This window comes from Heptranchias perlo, unplaced genomic scaffold (assembly GCF_035084215.1).
Source record: "Heptranchias perlo isolate sHepPer1 unplaced genomic scaffold, sHepPer1.hap1 HAP1_SCAFFOLD_49, whole genome shotgun sequence".
Taxonomy (NCBI): domain Eukaryota; kingdom Metazoa; phylum Chordata; class Chondrichthyes; order Hexanchiformes; family Hexanchidae; genus Heptranchias; species Heptranchias perlo.
In genome coordinates, this window is record NW_027139505.1 from 3,186,573 (window position 1) to 3,202,208 (window position 15,636).

At 42.1% G+C, this 15,636-nt stretch overlaps 1 long non-coding RNA gene across 3 annotated transcripts in view; it reads right to left on the minus strand.

Annotated features, from left to right (window-relative positions):
• Positions 1–3,586: 3,586 nt before the first annotated feature.
• LOC137313919 (uncharacterized) overlaps positions 3,587–15,636 on the minus strand; it is a 118,653-nt gene continuing 106,603 nt past the window's right edge. For 2 of the 3 annotated variants that reach the window (XR_010961126.1, XR_010961127.1), the window contains exons 9-11: positions 9,990–10,489; positions 5,579–5,674; positions 3,587–3,731 (exon numbers count right to left, since the gene is read on the minus strand). This is a non-coding gene — a long non-coding RNA (uncharacterized lncRNA). The remainder of the gene's footprint in view (positions 3,732–5,578; positions 5,675–9,989; positions 10,490–15,636) is intronic. The other variant, XR_010961128.1, reaches the window with a different exon arrangement.

Here is a 15,636-nt window from a genome sequence, read left to right on the forward strand (position 1 = left end):
GGCACAGATTGTAATGGGACAGAGTATAATGGCAGAGAGTGTAGTGGCACAGAGTGCAGTGGCAGAGGCAAAGAGAAAGAGTAAAGGGGAAGCGTGAAATTGAAGGTAAGAAATAGAGAAAGGGAGAGAGTTAGTTGATAAGAGAGGTGGTGAGTGCAGGTGGAGAGGGAGAGAGATAGAGCGTAGAGGGGGAGAGTGAGGGGGGAGAGTGAAGAACGGAAGATGGAGACACAGTGCAGAGGCAAAGAGACACCGAGATGGAGAATGAGGAGGGGTGGGGGGGGGCGCGGTGTAATGACAGAGAGACAGAGAGACAAACTTTGAGAGTCTGAATAATACAGACAGGGATATAATGGGGTTGAGGGAGAAAGAAAAAGACAGACTGATAAAGAAACAGACAGAAAGAGAGGCAAACTGGGGGGACAGAGAAACGGAAGACAAAGATTGAGAGTTGGGGATGGGTCAAAGACTGGAGAGAGAGAGAGAGGGAGCAGAGGGTGAGAGCGATTTGAGATCGAGGAGAGTGAGACAGAAACAGAGAGAGAGGCCTAGAGAGAGATAGGGAGAGAGAAAGGGGCGAGAGAGCGAGTAGAGGGAGTGCACGAGTAGAGAGCGAGGAGAGTGAGTCACACAGAGAGAAAGAGGGGTAGAGGGAGGGGGACAGGGAAAAAGGGAGATACTTCCACCGACCGATCTTCTCCCCACATCAGTCAACACAACCACCCAAACCTTCGCAGAATATCCCTCAACTAAACTTACCACCTTCTCACCATATCCATCAACCCTACCGAACGAATTTCTCCCCATATCACTCATCCCCACCTACGCATATACCTCAATTCCCAACTACCTATCGTCCCACATATCCCTCAATCCCTACCTACCCACATTATCTCCTTATTTCTCAATCCCACCTAAACAACTTCACACCATATCCCTCAAGCCCCTGCAACCCAACCTCTCACCATATCCCTAAATACCATCTGACCACCACCCCATATCCCTCAAAACCACAACTACACACCTTTTCCCCATAACACTCAAAACCACATACCCATATCCTCAAAACATCCCTCAATCCCCATCTACACACCTTCAAACCATATCCCTCAATCCAAAACTAATGACCTTCTCCTCATAACCTTCACTCACACCTACCTATCTTCTCCCCATATTGCTCAATCCACACCATCCATCGTCTGGCCAGGTTACTCAATCCATCCTATCTACCTCCCATAGCCCTCAATCCTCATCTACCCAAACACTCACCATATCCCTCAATCGCACCAAGCCACCTATATACCATCTCGCCACATGAATCAACCGCATCTATCCATATTCTCACAATATCCCTCAATCCCCGCCTTCCCACCTTCCCCACATATCACTCAATCCCCACCAAAGCACATTCTACGCATATCCCTCAATGCCACCGACTCACCTTCTCACAACATCCTTCAAACCCGACCTACCCAACTTCCCCACTTATCCCTCAATCCCCACCTACCCACCTTCTCCCCTAAACTCTCAATCCCCACCTAACCAATGTCTCACCATATCTCACAACATCACTTACCCACCTTCACAACATGTCCTTCAATCCCCTCCTACCGACATTATCTCCTTATTCCTCAATCCCACCTATCCAACTTCTCACCATATCGCTCAATCCCATCCACCGAACTTCTCACCAAATCAGTCAATCCCAACTAACCACATCCCCATATCCCTCAAGCAACACAACGCACCTTAACCCCATATCCCTCAATCTCATCTGCGCAACTTCTCAGCATCGTCCACAATCCCCCCCCCCAACCACCTTCCCTCGGTATCCCACAAACGCACCGAATCACCATCTCCACAGATCACACAAACGCACCCAACGCACCCAATCCCCACCTACCCACATTCTACCCATATCCCTCAATCCCCACCTCTACACCTTCTCCCCATGTCACTCAACCCAACCTACCCATGCTCACAAAAAATCCCTCATTCCAAATCTACCTCCCTTATCCCTCAAGCACCTATAGACAACAAGGCGCCATATCCCTCAATCCCCACTTAATCATGGGTGACTTTCATCTACATATATACTGGCCAAACCAAATTAGCAATAATACTTTGGAGCATTAATTCCTAGAGTATGTGCGAGAGGTTTTTTTTTTAGATTAGTATGTTGAGGAGCCAATTCGGGAACAGGCTATCCCAGATTGGGTATTGTGCACTGTGAAGCGGTTAATTAATAATCTTATTGTGCGGGGTGCTTTAGGGAAGAGTGACCACAACAGAATAGAATTCTTCATTAAGATCGAAAGTGAAGTGGAGCAATCCGAAACTCGGGTACTAAATCGAAACAAAGGAAACTACGAAGGAATGAGGAGTGAGTTGGATATGATAGATTTGGGACCTCCATTAAAAGGCATGACGGTGGATAGGCAATGGCTAACATTTAAGGAACGAATGCATGAATTGCAACAGTTATACATTCCATTCTGGCAAAAAACACAAAAGGAGAAGGGGCCCAACCATGGCTAACAACGAAAATAAGGATAGGATGAGATCCAAAGAGGAGTCACATAAATTTGCCATAAAATGTAGCAAGCTTGAGGATTGGGAGCTGTTTAGAATTGAGCAAAAACGAGCCAAGAGATTGATTAAGAGGGTAAAATAGATTATGAGAGTGAACTTGCAAGGAACATAAAAGCGGACTTTAAAAACTTCTACAAGCGGGAATATGGTATTGAGATAGAGGACCAGCTATGATCCTATTGAATGGCGGAGTCCGCTCGAAGGGCCGAATGGCCTACTCCTGCTCCTCTTTACTATGATTCTATGACTCGATTGCCACGATTTCCACCTTCAGCAGGTGGTGTTAGTTCGACCTTCCATTACAACCCTGACACATTTTCACTTCCATTCACCTCGATTCAATTAAAAGTAATTGACCAAATATTATGGGCTAATGGCATGCAATTTCCTAAAGTGCTCTCCCGGGGAGTGACGCTCCACCGCAAGTTCTACTGCCCGGATTGTGAGTCCGCTGAAGGGAGAATTAACCCCCGGTGATGAATGGGGGAGAACAAAACCCTGCACGGCATCGGATTCGCGCTCTCCACAGTTTGTTTGGTTATTTTCCCTGTTCGGGTCTTAGGCATTTTAACATTTTTGATCTTGAAATGTCTCTCATTTACTCCGCAGACATTTTCATGTCACCTCCTAGTTCCTTAATTTCCTGAACTGGATTCCAGTTCAGTCAACTCATGAAATTCCCTCCAAGGACTGTTTATCGCCTCCGATCTGCCCTTTTCCCAGTTCCACTAAAACTGTTTTACTTTGTTTTCGGTCCACTCAAGAGTTGTATCCGAACCATTACCCTGTCCTTTGTACCGATACTGACCGATCCGCTGGGTATTTTCACCACTGCCTTTCATTGCTTCAGATTCACTATAATTGCAGTTTGATCCATTCTCTTATGTTACCTTCTATGCTTCGAAGTTCTGATATCCTGTCAGTTCTGTGATGTTTAAATAATCCAAACTCATCCCGATCCCCTCCCACTTACCCGATGTTCTTGTCCACTGAAATGCCTCTCGTATGTTGACAACGAGCTGACTCCGTCCACCCCTTCTTCAACTGCCTGTTCTGGTCTGTCCCGACAGAATTTCGTCAACTAAAACAGTTGGTAACCATCCCACTTTGTCAAGGCCTCAGTGATCGCAGTGTTCGGTCTGTGAACAACAATGGAGAAAACTAAAAACATGATCGACCTTCCTTCCGGGCGGTTACATTTCCTCTTACACCAAACGGTTGCCGCCTCCTGTGAGCCACGTTATCAAATACCTTCTGAAAACCCATATATACCGCAGGTTTTACAATCCATTGATCGATATAGTCACGTCTCAATAAGGCTGTATCAAATTGGTCAAATACAATGTCAAATATCTACAGTTAATCCGTTCCAGCCTTGACTGAATCATACATAATTCGATGTGAAATTTCAGTTTCGAGAAGTTTGCCCACAAATGACGTTGTCTAATTGGTCTCAATTTATCTGACTGCAACATTCTCCCTGTTTTAACACAGACATTACTTGGACTCTTTTAGTCCACCTGGATATTTTCATTAACAATTGTGTTCTAAAAATTGTGCGTTTTGAAAAATGGTGGTCAGAGTCCCCCCGATCTGCTCTCTGACTTCCTTTAACAGCCTCGGGTGCGTTTTCTCTGAGCTCAGTGAATAATCCAACATGGCTATTAAATTCAGAGCCAAATCCTTCTCCACAGTTGTCTCGAAATATGGCTCCACATCCTCCTCAGTCTCGCTGAAGATGCTGTATCGACACCTTTGTATGGAATACGTTTACTGTAGATAGTTTGATACTGTGATACTTTGATTCTTTGAAACCAACATTTTCACATCTGCCATCAATTTTAGAAATTGAAGGAAATATTGCATCTCCCAAAAAAGTTCATGCAATCCAGCCCTGTCTTAGACATACTGGATCACATCGCTCATGAGTCTGACTTTCCAAACGTGTTTGGATGATTTGTAGATTCACTGACACAACACACAATCTGAACTCCAATTCATTGGAATGTTGACACGTTCTCGTTGTTTTTTATTTTTAGATATCAAGTTACATCTTCTGTCACTACTTCAAAAGCCTCCTTCCTTTTGTCTTGCGAATAACTTTTCAAGAATTCATAAATCTTCTGTTCCTGCTCCAACAGTTTTATTATTTCCACTCTCTAGTCTCTGATCCGGATATTTCACACGCTCCACTTTTATCAGGTGAAACCCTCCCACTGCTCCATATACCCAGTCTGTCAAATCGTTTTTGCTGGTTGGTTCAGATCGTAACCGTCCCTTCCTTTCTCCCTGAACTCACCATATGCATGAACCCTTCCCCGCTGCTCCAGCCCTGCAGCCGCACATTCACCTGCCTCATATTGTCCTCAGTGAGGGCCCAGTGCAAAACAATTCGGAGATCACCACCCTGAGGCCTTGGTTTTTAGTCTGGAGCTCAAATTTTAATGTTCCCTTTATAAACGGAATGCCAACCGTGTCATTGGTTCCGACCATGACTATTTTCCGCTCTCCTTTCCTTTCCAGAGATGGTCCCACCTGTTTCAGGAAGTTCATCCCTCTGGCACCCGGGCGGCCACTTACCATTTGGACCTACTCAGGTCTGCAGAAGAGTCTGTCTAATCCCCTGACGATAGAATCTCGCACTACTCTCGCTCTCCTATTCCTGTGCCCCACCTGCCTCTCACCTCTCTCCCACTCGGGCTGCCTCCCACTGCTCCCTGGTTTCAAACTGTTACTCAGGAAGACCAATCTGAGTCATTGTTTCTGTCCGCCTTACAGTCCATAACATCAGGTGTCTATTGGACAGTTCCAGTACTGAGATCCCTCCAACTGTGACTGCACTGGCCCCGTAGATGGTCACTCACTTTGTTTTATCTGCACTCTATATGCTCGGTTTCTTCTTCCTGTTTGAGCAACAGGAACTTGTTCATGATCTGGACCGTTTATCAGGACACAATTGATATTTTAAAGATTGTTCTGAACCTACCGGTGTCTATTTTCATTCTTGTTGAAGATGTTGGTTCTTCTCCCCTGTTTGGACCTTCAGCCATGGTGGTGACAGGCGTTCCAAGATTGTGATGCTCTGTAATAAGTATATTAATAGGAGGGTTAGACTGAAATATTAAAATGAGAGGGAGGAACGTTGCCTTGTTAAATGTGATATCAAGTCCCTCCTTCCCCATCAGTACAACAGCTGTTAGCTCTGGGATCGAGCATTTCCCGACTGTTACGATCAACTCTCCAAATCAGGTGCGGCACAGACAGCTGCCCAGTGAAACCGAATGACTCCCGCTGATTTCCAGAACCCAGTTCCAGACGGCCGAGATTCTGCACTGGGAGCACCAATTGGGAAGATTTACTTCCGTTGCAGGCAAGCACCAGACTTATTCCTGAGGAAGTGAATGTTCTGGAGGGCGATATGGAGCGAGGTGATGAATTAAATGATCCTTCATTCAGTTTTACCCAGTCTGGCGCTATTGTATTATTTTACTCACAGATTTGTTTTTTAATTTTTTTGATTTGTTGAGTTTTGATGTTAAATTCTGTGATTTTTTTGCACCTGATTTCTATCTCCAAAACCCAAATGGAGCTGGGTGTGATTTCTTTACTCTCGATGGGTAGTGACATTGTCCGTATGTTCATGGAGATGTGTTTTGGTTGGTGGTACCATTTGCATATAGTTACCATATCTCTCATGGTATCAGCACCTGACTAATGAGCACTGTAGGTGGTGAGGAATTTTAAACCGTTCTTCGAATATTAACACCAATGTATAATGTTATGAATTGTGTAACTTTAAACAGGTGCTGCACATTTATTTTTGTATTTATTTTAGGGGTATTACAATCTCAGAAAGCACCACAATTATATAAGTTGTAGATTCGACGGCTATTTTACAATCATAGTTCTCCACTTTTGCGCGTGTCTCACTCTGTGTGTGCACACAGGCAAGAGCAACTAATCAAACTATCAGTCACTGTACTATCCTTTCCACACTGTGGAAATGTAAAAGCGATTAATCTCAGTAAGTAATTTCTTCAAACTATAGTTCAAGTTATTCGCTGAAACTAGTGTAATAACAATTTTAAATTGTGCAGTTACTCTTTTTGTCAAATTAGTGATGGACCTTCCTAACATTTGGTAATTTCAACAGTTACTTTCTATATAAAGATTAATGATGGACGCCCCTACCTGTTGGTAATTTCAGTCGATGCTTTGTATGTGGAGATTAGTGCTGGACCCTCCTACCTGTTGGTAGTTTGTGTTGTTACTTTTCATATAAAGATAAGTGATGGATCCTCCTCCTTGTTGGTAGTTTGTGTAGTTACTTTTTAATTAAAGATAAGTGATGCACCCAATACCTGGTGGTAATTACGGAAGTTACTTTTTGTATAAAGTTTAGTGATGGACCCTTCTGCCTGTTGGTAATTTCAATACTTACTATTTATTTAAAGATTCGTGATGGACCCTCCTACCTGTTGTTAAATTAATTGTTACTTTATATGTATATATTTAGTGTGGACTCTTCTAACTGTTGGTAATTTCTGTCGTTACTTTTTTATATAAAGATTAGTGATGGACCCTCCTCCGTTTTGGTAATTTCAGTCGTTACTTTTTATATCACGATTAGTGATGGATCCCCCTACCTGTTGTTAATTTCAGTAGTTACTTTTTAGAAAAAAAATACTGATTGAGCATCCTACCGGTTGTTAAATTGAGTTGTTACTTATTATATAAAGATTAGTGATTGGCCTTCCTACTCTTTGGTAAGGTCAGTAGTTACATTTTATGTAAAGATTAGTGATGGACCCTGCTCCGTGTTGGCAATTGAGCAGTTACTTTTGATATAAAGATTAGTGATGGACCCCCCTCCCTGTTGGTAATTTTCCTTCTTACTTTTTATATAAAGATAAGTAATTGATGCTCCTACCTTTTGGTAATTTCAGTAGTAACCATTTGTATAAAGATTAGTGTTGGACCTCCTACATGTTGTTAATTTCAGTGGTTAAATTTGTATAAAGATTAGTGATGGACCCCACCATTTGTTAGCAATTTCAGGAGTTACTTTTTGTATGAAGAATAGTGATGGATCCTACTACCTGTTGTTAATTTGACTTGCTACTTTATATATAAAGATTAGTGATGGACCCTCCTACTTGTTGGTAATCTCACTAGCAACCTTTGAAATAAAAGTTAGTGTTGGACCCTCCTCCCTTTTGATAATTTTAGTGGTTAATTTCCATATGAAAATTAATGATGGGCCCTCCTCCATGTTGTTAATTTCAGTAGTTACTTTTTATTTAAATTATAGCAATGGGCCCTCATACCAGTTGGTAAATTGAGTTGTTACTTTTTATATAAAGATCAGTATGGACTCTTCGACCTGTTGGTAATATAAGTAGTTACTTTTTATATAAAAAATTGTGACGGACCCTCCTTCCTGTTGGTAATTTTATTAGTTACTATTTTTATAAAGATCAGTGATGGATGCTCCGACCTGCTGGCATTTTCAGTGGTAACTTTTTTACATAAAGATTAATGATGGACCCTCCTTCCTATTGGTAATTCCCGTTGTTACTTATATATAAAAATTAGTGATGGAGACTCCTACCTGTTGGTAACATTAGTGGTTACATTTTTTTTATAAAGATTAGTAATGGACCCTCCTTCCTATTGGTAGTTCCAGTTGTTACTTTTATATAAAAATTAGTGATGGACACTCCGACCTGTTGGCATTTTCAGTCGTTATTTTTTTGTACAAAGATAAGTGATGGATGCTCCTACCTGTTGGTAACTTCAGTAGTAACTTTTTATATAACGATTAGTGATGGACCCTCCTTCCTATTTGTAATTCCAGTTGTTACTTTTAAAAAAAAAAATAGTGTTGGACACTCCTACCTGTTGGTAATCTTAGTGGTTACTTTTTAAACAACGTTTATTGTCGTACCCTCCTCCATGTTGGTAATTTCATTCGTTACTTTTTATATAATGTTTAGGAATGGACCCTCCTTCCCATTGGTAATTCCAGTTGTAACTTTTGTATAAAAATATTGATGGACACTCCTACCTGTCGGTAATCTTAGTGGTTACTTTTTATATAAAGTTTATTGTTGGACTCTCTTCCATATTGGTAATTTCAGTGGTTACCTTTTATATAAAGATGAGTGATGGACCTTCCTAACTGTTGGTAATTTCTGTGTTTACTTTCGATGGAAAAAAATCAATGATGGACCCTCTACCTGTTGGGAAATGCAGCAGTTACTTTTTAAAAAAAAAATTAGTGTTGGTAATTTAAGTAATTACTTTTTATATACCGATTAGTGATGGACCCTCCTACCTGCTGGTAAATTGAGTTGTTACTTTTTAAGTATAGATTATTGATGGACTCTCCTATCTGTTGTTAATTTCAGTAGGTACTTTTTATATAAAGATTCGTGAAGGGGCTACCGACTGCTGGTAAATTTAGTTTTTTTTTAAATTTAAAGTTTTGTGATCGGACCCTCCTAACTGTTGATATTAAAAGAATAATTTCAAATTACCAAGATTAACGATCAGCAAGCAACGATCTGTGTGAAAGATGGTTTCAGCCCTGAACAGGTTTCCCTTTAAAACATTCCTGAACTTTGTTTCTGTCTGAAGGGAGCGGCCTTTCTTTCTTCAATTGAGCCAGTTTAACAAATAACATCCTCAATAATATATTTTAGAGAAAACAGAAGTCCCTGCTCCATTCGCCCATCTAATTCGCATTGAACGAATTAATTATAATTAATCAGGAATAATTGTTCGCTCCTACTTTGCTCCCATCCTGTCATTGGATCACGTTCAGTCCGGCCTCGGGAAACCATGGGCTGATTTTCCAGTTGCCCGGCAGAGAGCAATAATCGGCCATTGCGAATGTGTTAACCCTTTCCTGAGCTTAACTGTGTGTTCGATCAGTCTTTGATCAGTTGAATAATTTGTACCGGGCACAAAACAACTCAGTGAGTAAAAAGAGCCAGTGTCACAGTTAAAAATAAATGCATACAGAGTGAGAACGGACAGTTTCCCACCCCTGTTTACTGAATATCAAATTCTAACATGGGGTGGAGGCACCGCTCGACGAGGATGGTGTAAATCTCCAGAGTTCGTGTTCAGGCTTTCTGTCCTGTCACCGCTTTAAAATGTGTCTGTCGAGAGATTGGTGGGGTCCATGAAGGGATAAGCACTGAAATTCGCTGTGTGAAATAGCGGGCCTTCATTCAGTGTCTGAGCGAACAATGAGTGAATTGTTCCATCCGCGAGGAATAGAGAGCTCCCGATGCCAGGGAACATATCTGACCGCGGGAAATCGGCTTTAGAAAAGAGGAACGGGCAGATAAAGTTAATTAAAAAACAAATTGACACTGTATTAACCTTACCTTGATACCGCAAGGAATTTCCGTCCCGCAATGTCCGTGTAGATTTTCAAATTATATCCTTGTTATTTCATTGTAATCAATCGAGCACACGTTCTTTGCTTCATTTCAGCAGTTCACAACTTCGGAATTTGATCTGATCCTTGTTATGTGAGATTCAGAGTTTCTCCCTCCGTGAAAGCTGCTTCCAGACAACAGGATGGATTTCAACACAAACATTCCTCATTTGTTTCAGAACAGGGAGCGGCCTTTCTGGTTGAATCAAATCGAACCGGGTTGACAATTCGCTGCCAAGTCAATTGTGAACAAAGTCAGTTGTAAATTTTACTTTTTCTCTTCTTGTTCCAGGGAAGTTCAGTAAAACAGATACTTTGTTAGAAATAAATTGTTATATTTGCATCAGGCACATTGTTTACTGAAGACGCATCGATTTTCTAATGTTTGCGCTTCAACCCTGGGGCCAAGAGCCGGTGTTTCGTCAGTGAGCTGAGGAGAGGCTGTTTCTGCAAGAGAGGACATTAACCATTTAACCGCCGAATTAAACTATCGTTGAGCATCAATCACCTCATTCAATGTGGGAATGAGTACTGATTTTTAACAGTTAAATTGATCACAGTAAAAATTCAGCAGATACACCAGTTACATTGCTAAATCCGGAATGGACCATTCCTGGTATAAAGATTGGATTGCCCTCATTTTGAGGGGCTTCACAGACAGTAATAAATAGCCCCTCCCCGGGTTGGAAGTTTCCGAAGAGAGAAAGATTTTTATGACAGATTGTGGTGATAATTCCGAGGGACGGATTCTTGTGATCAATTCCAGCGACAGATCGTGGTGATAATTCCGAGGGGCGTATTGTCGTGATCAATCCCAGGGACAGATTGCGATATGTCCCCATTTCTCTCTAATCCCCCCCTCCCCCCGCCCATGTTTGTTGACAAGGATTGAAGATTCATTCGGGCCGGAGACACATGTAGTCAGAGTGCATTAAATGAAATTTCTAAAATGATAAAAGATTCCACAAGCAATTATATAGAATTTTAAAGAACGAACAGCACAGAAACAGGTCGTTCGGCAGAAAAGGTCCATGCTCCACACGAACCTCCTCCCTTCATCTCCCCCTATCAGCATACCCCTCTATTCCTTTCGCCACAATGACTTTATTTAACTTCCATTAAATGCCAGTCGCCTCAACTACTCCTTGTGGTAGTGAGTTCCACATTCCAACCACTCTCTGGTTAACAACATTCCTGCTGAATTCCATATTGGATTTATTTATGACTATCTTATATTTATGGTCCAGAGTTCTGGTTTCTCCCGCAAGTGGAAACATGTTCACTAAGTCTATACTCTCAAACCCTTACATCATCTTAAAGACCTCTCACAGGCCACCACTCCATCTTCCTTTTGCAATGGAAAAGAGCCCCATGTTGCTCAATCTTTCCTGACAGGTATACGTTCTCAGTTCTGGTATCATCCAAGTAATTATGTTTTGCACCTTCTCCAGTGCCTCTATATCCTTTTTTATAATATGGAGGCCAGAACTGTTCACAATAATCCAAGTGTGGCCTAATCGAGGTTCTGTACAAACTTAACTTAACTTCTCTGCTTAACAAGTCTAGAAAAAACTCAGTGCTTGATTTGCTTTTTTGTGGCCTTATTAACCTGCATCGCTACAGCTAGTGATTTCTATATCTGTACCACCAGAACCCTCTGCTCCTCAACCCTATTTAGACACTTATTATCCAAGCAGTATGTGACCCTTTTTTTACGAACCAAAATATAATACCTCACAATCATTAGATACAGAGAAGGCATTTCCTCTGATGGAGGAGTCCAGAACAAAGAGGCACAATATTAAAATTAGCGCTCGGCCGTTCAGGAGTGAAATAGTGACGCACTTTTTCGCACAAAGTTTACTGGAAATGTGGAATTCCATCCTCCAATAGGTTATGGATTTTGGGTCAACTGAAATTTTGAAGACTGAAAGCGGCAGTTTTTTTTAGGTAAGGTTATCAAGCGAAATGGATAAAGGGCAGGTTAATAGATTTCAGGTACAGAGCAGCCATGATCTAATTAAATGGGAGAACAGAATCGAGGGGCTGAATGGCCTACTCCTGTTCCTATGTTCGTTTATGTGCTGGATTATGAATTCCGGCATTTGGTGAATGTGAAGGTTAACCATAAATTCTGCACAATGGCTTCATCACTGGATGGTTTGAACGTTGCCTTTAAATGGGTGTATCGTAGTATCACAGTAATTACAGCACAGGAAGAGTCCATTCGGCCCTCGATGCCTGTGCTGGCTTTTTGAAAGTGCTATCCAATTAGTCCCTTTCCCCTGCTCTTTCCCCATTGCCCTGTAAATTTTTCCCTTCAAGTTTTTTATTCAATTCCCCTTTGAAAGTTACTATTGAATCTGTCTTTTTGCTCCTCTTATTACCTTTTGTTTAGATCTCATCTCTTCTTTCTGTATTCAGCCTGGTTCTCAACTGTATTATGAACCTTATATTCGCCATGAGCCTCCGTTTCCTGTTTAATTTTAAGTTCTATCCCTTTAGTCATCCATGGAAGTCTCGCTTTGGGTGGCTTCACTTTCTCCTCGGACGGATGTGTCTGCACTGTACCCGAACCAAATGGGCTGTGACTGGTTGGTTTTATTTAAGGCTGAGCTCCATCTGTTCTTTATTTTTCTTATTCGTTCATGGGATGTGGGCATCGCTGGCAGGGCCGGCATTTATTGCCCATCCCGAATTGCCCTTGAGAAGGTGGTGGTGAGCCGCCTTCTTGAAGCGCTGCAGTCCGTGTGGTGAACTTCGCAGAATTCCAGGGTAGTTAAGATCAGATAATCGATGCGAGAGAATCGAAGATAAACTTTGTTAAATATAGTTTAGTAAACAGACCCACTGTTCCAACCTGTGTCCAGTCAGAATTAAACTGTGCTCTATATTTGGAGACAGTTTCCTGGAAGTAAAGGGAATTAGGGGTTACGGGGAGCGGGCAGGAAATTGGACATAATTTAGATTTGAGGTTAGGATCAGATCAGCCATGATCTTATTGAATGGCGGAGCAGGCGCGAGGGACCGATTGGTCTTCTCCTGCTCCTATTTCTTATGTTCTTATGTTCTTATTGTGCCGAGATTGCCTGCATTAATCCGGTCCTAAGGGAGAAGATTATGGCCTGGATTGTTCCTGTCCGGCATTGCTTTCCTTTCATTCCTGTCGTTACTTGTTTAATGCATTATTTCTGTAACAATATCATTAGAGACTGAACAGGCTGTGTCTATTTTCTCTATTAAGGAGAAGACTGATCGATTACCTGATTTTTTTTTTATATTCGGAAGGGGTTCCTTCGGGTAGACCGAGGGAAGATGTTTCCCCTTGAGGGCAGTCCAAAACTAGAGGCCATGAATTTCAAATATTACTGATGAATCCAAGATAGTATTCAGGAGATACAGCTTACTCAGAGAGTGGTGAGAATGTGCAACTCGTTACCACATGGAATGGTTGAGGCGAAAAGTGCAGATGCATTTCAGGGGAAGACAGATAAATACGTGAGGGGGCGAGCAATAGAAATATCAGTTGATAGGGTGCGAGGAAGTATGTGGGAGAACGCTCGTGTGGAGCATAAATCCAGGCAAAGACATGTTGGGCAAAATGGGCTGTTCCTGAGCTGCAACATTCTATGTAATTGAATGAATATTTTTATTACACCAGCTCTTTCATCATCACAGATAGTGCCAGAATCATGAGCCCTATATTGAGCAGGGGTCCTGTCAGTAATAACAGGGCGAAATTGAGCAGAGGTAGAGTCAGTAATATCAGCCCTATATTAAGCACAGATACTGTCAGTAATACCAGCTGTGGAATCAAAACAGACACCGTCAGTGTGAGAACCCTATAATTCTCACAAATACTGTCATCATTAAGCTGTATAGTATCAGCATAGATACTGTCAGCAATATCAGCTCCAAATTCAGTACAAGCACTGTCAGTAATATCAGCGCTATATTGAGCACAGGCACTTTCAGTAATATCAGCTCTACAAGCAACACAGATACAGTCAGTAATATCAGCGTTATACTGCGCAAAGATACAGTCAGTAATATCAGCGCTATATTGCGCACAGACACATTGATTAAGAGGGAAAAATAGATTACTTGCATGGAACAAAAAAGCAGACTGTAAAAACTTGTGCAAGCGGGGATATGGTATTGAGATCGAGGACCAGCCATGATCCTATTGAATGGCGGAGTAGGCTCGAAGGGCCGAATGGCCGACTCCTGCTCCTCTTTACCATGACTCTGTGACTCGATTGCCGAGATTTCCACCTTCAGCAGGTGGTGTCAGATCGCCCGTCCATTACAACCCTGCCACATTTTCACTTCTATTTACCTGGATTCCATTAAAAGTAATTGACAGCATTTTATGGGCTGATGGCATGCAATTTCCTAAAGTGCTCTCCCGGGGAGTGACGCTCCACCGCAAGTTCTACTGCCCGGATTGTGAGTCCGCTGAAGGTAGTATTAACCCCCGGTGATGAATGGGGGAGAACAAAACACTCCACTGCCTCGGTTTCGCGCTCTCCACAGTTTGTTTGGTTAGTTTCCCTGTTCGGATCTTTGACATTTTCACCATTTTAACATTTTTGTTCTTGAAATGTCTCTCATTTACTCCGCAGGGAATTTTTGTCACCTCTCAGTTCCTTAATTTCCTGAAGGACATTCCAGTTCAGTCAACTCATGAAATTCCCTCGAACTCCTGTTTGTCGCCTCCGATCTGCCCTTTTCCCAGTTCCACTAAAACTATTTCACTTTGTTTTCGGTCCACTCAAGAGTTGTATCCGAACCATTACCCTGTCCTTTGTGTGGATACTGACCGATCCGCTGGGTATTTTCCCCACTGCATTTCATTGTTTCAAATTCACTATAATTGCAGTTTGATCAATTTCTTTACCGTTTGGCCTGTTTCTTTTCTCTTACCTTCTATGATTCTAAGTTACATAAGAACATAAGAACATAAGAAATAGGAGCAGGAGCAGGCCAATCGGCCACTCGAGCCTGCTCCGCCATTCAATAAGATCATGGCTGATCTGATCCAAACCTCAAATCTAAATTTATGTCCAATTTCCTGCCCGCTTCCCGGAACCCCTAATTTCTTCACTTCTTGGAAACTGTCGATTTCTGTTTTAAATTTATTCAATGATGTCGCTTCCACAGCTTCCTGGGGCAGCAAATTCCACAGACCAACTACCCTCTGAGTGAAGAAGTTTCTCCTCATCTCAGTTTTGAAAGAGCAGCCCCTTATTCGAAGATTATGCCCCCTAGTTCTAGTTTCACCCATCCTTGGGAACATCCTTCCAGCATTCACCCGATCAAGCCCCTTCACAATCTTATATGTTTCAATAAGGTCGCCTCTCATTCTTCTGAACTCCAATGAGTAGAGTCCCAATCTACTCAACCTCTCCTCATATGTCCACCCCCTCATCCCCGCGATTAACCGATTGAACCTTCTTTGTACTGCCTCAAGAGCAAGTATGTCTTTTCTTAAGTACGGACACCAAAACTGTATGCAGTATTCAAGGTGCAGTCTCACCAATACCTTATATAACTGCAGCAATACTTCCCTGTTTTTATATTCTATCCCCCTA